The 2,340-nt window shown below is 42.0% G+C and overlaps 1 non-coding gene across 1 annotated transcript; it reads left to right on the top strand.

Annotated features, from left to right (window-relative positions):
* Positions 1 to 858: 858 nt before the first annotated feature.
* On the top strand, positions 859 to 940 carry TRNAS-AGA (transfer RNA serine (anticodon AGA)). The gene has a single exon. It is a non-coding gene; the product is annotated as a tRNA-Ser (tRNA).
* The last annotated feature ends 1,400 nt before the right edge of the window (positions 941 to 2,340 follow it).

The following is a 2,340-nucleotide window of genomic DNA, read 5'->3' as shown; positions in this document are numbered from 1 at the left end:
TGCCCCTAGGACTACCTAGGGCCTACCTTAGGGGTTAATTATATGTAATAAAATTGGAGTTTAAGGCTTGGCAAGTAGTTTTAAATGGCAAGTTGAAGTGGCAGTACACTGCAGCACAGGCAGTGCAGTAGCGGGCTTGAGACAGGTTTGAAATGCTACTTCTTTGGGCGGCACAATCAGTCCCTGGGTATATGGTATACCACTTTACAAGGGGCTTTCAAGTCAATTAAATCTGTCAGTCAGGTATACTCCAATTACACACATGATTAGGGAAGAAGCACGTGCACTTCAGCACTGATTAGTAGCGATAAAGTGATCAGAGTCCTAAGGCCAACAAAAAGATACAGCAAAATGCATAGGTGAAAAGCAATAAGGTAGGGTTCAGGCCACCTTAAGAATGCAAGGTCTAACAAAAACAAACTAAGGATAACATGAGTAAAACATCAGGTTTCTCTACGGCATTTGGTGAGACAAGTGTGCCTTCTTTTATCTTCCATAAATGCAATCTTTCCCTGACCCCTTTATTATATAGCTCTTCAAGTAAAAAAGATAAAGCACTTACAAAGGAGCCTCAAATACTCAAAGATGGTAGACTTCTGTAATATGGGCCAAAGACTAAAAGCAGCACGAAAACAGAGTGCAATAGGGTCCCAAAAACTTGAGTGCCACATGAGAGTATGCATGAAAGCCTATCCTTTTCCAAACTAGAGATATACTCATGCAATTTTTGTTTTTGGGAGAGAATGTGCCTGCTGAAAAAAACATTATTTTTAAAAAGTGCATTGCAGAATACCAGGAATTTTCTGTGGGACACCTTGAAAACTTTCATACAGATTATTTGCACAAAACTTGCAGCCAGTTGTTGTGGCCGAGTGGTTAAGGCAATGGACTAGAAATCCATTGGGGTCTGCCCGCGCAGCTTCGAATCCTGCCAACAACGAGAAACTTTTTAACATCGGCTACAATTTCAGAAGTTAACCTTTAGAATTTCTTCCATGTCAGTTTTATAAATAGGTGGCTTATTTTGGTGTCACTATTGCCCTTTCACATATTTATTATCGCTACCCCTTTCATATCTTTGCTATAACTCTCGTCCTACATTAGCGCTGGTGCAAACACTTCAAATTATTATACCCTGGCTCTCTCAGTCATACCATTCATTCACTTGAAACTTACTTTACCAATAATAGAAGCAAATAGAAAAATAAAACAAAAGTGCTTGCTGGATTAGGCAAACACACTTCATAAAACTGCATTTTCTTTTCTATTCTCCCCGTGTTACAAGCTTAACTGCTCCCTGTGTAATTTCTCTTAGCCTGCTGTCCCAGGAAGAGAATTTTATCTACAGGCTCTTTCCGTGTTTTTTTCCTAGTCTTTCTTTCCCTTTTCTTAGATTTGTAAATGTTCCTTTACGCGATCTATTTAGGCGCCATTAATCTCATTTGAGCTCCTTGTACCTGCTGCTGTTTTCTCCACACCTCATACTGCCTTTTCCCTCTTTCTCTCTTTCTCTGAGGTTGGTGGCTACTTTCCAAAGCTTCTGATGCCCCAATGTTCCTTCATCTTGTTGTCGAACGTGAATTGGAAAGGCAACCAAATTAACAAGCCTTTACCACTCATACATGGCAGAGGTTTATACTTTAATTCAATGAGCTAAGAAAAGCGTGTTGTGGGGCCCCTACGAGCCATGGTGCTTGCTTCATCATAATTAGGCACGCAGTCATTAGCCACTGCTCTGATCATGGGTCACTGAGGTCAGTTTCAATAATTCCTCAAAAACCTAACCATGCAGTCCCCCCTAACTGTGTAGTTATCTTGCTTTACTGCTGTTTGTGTGATTAGCTGGGAGGAGCTCACGGCAGCATCCTCCCTATAAAAGTGTAGATGGACCGCTCCTTAACTTTTTCTTGCTTCACATACAGATGGCTTGAGGAGGTACAGGGGAGATGCAGATCTACTAGACAGAATAGAAGATCTGCGCCATGTGTGTTTCTCTGCATTGGTGTCCCATCACAGGCCCACAAGTGTATGTGTGATCTTTGACTCCTGGCAGTTCACAAGCAGGCGGCCAGGAAACGGTTTCAGCCTATCAACTACTCAGGAGACAAGCCTTTGTATAAGGAATGAGGAAGCAATGAACACATTCAGCCTATCACAGGAGTTCCCTGAGTGTTCCGAATTATAAATTCTCCATATCACTGTATGTTATAGAGACTAAGTAGCTCGCCGTGATTGTATAGTGGTTAGTACTCTGCGTTGTGGCCGCAGCAACCTCCGTTCAAATCCGAGTCACGGCATTGTGGTTGGCAATGTCACGGCAGTTGGGTTTTTCTTTTACAG

The sequence above is a fragment of the Lissotriton helveticus genome, chromosome 12, assembly GCF_964261635.1.
Source record: "Lissotriton helveticus chromosome 12, aLisHel1.1, whole genome shotgun sequence".
NCBI lineage: Eukaryota > Metazoa > Chordata > Amphibia > Caudata > Salamandridae > Lissotriton > Lissotriton helveticus.
Note: the sequence above shows the minus strand (reverse complement) of the source record. Positions and strands in the feature narration are given on the sequence as shown.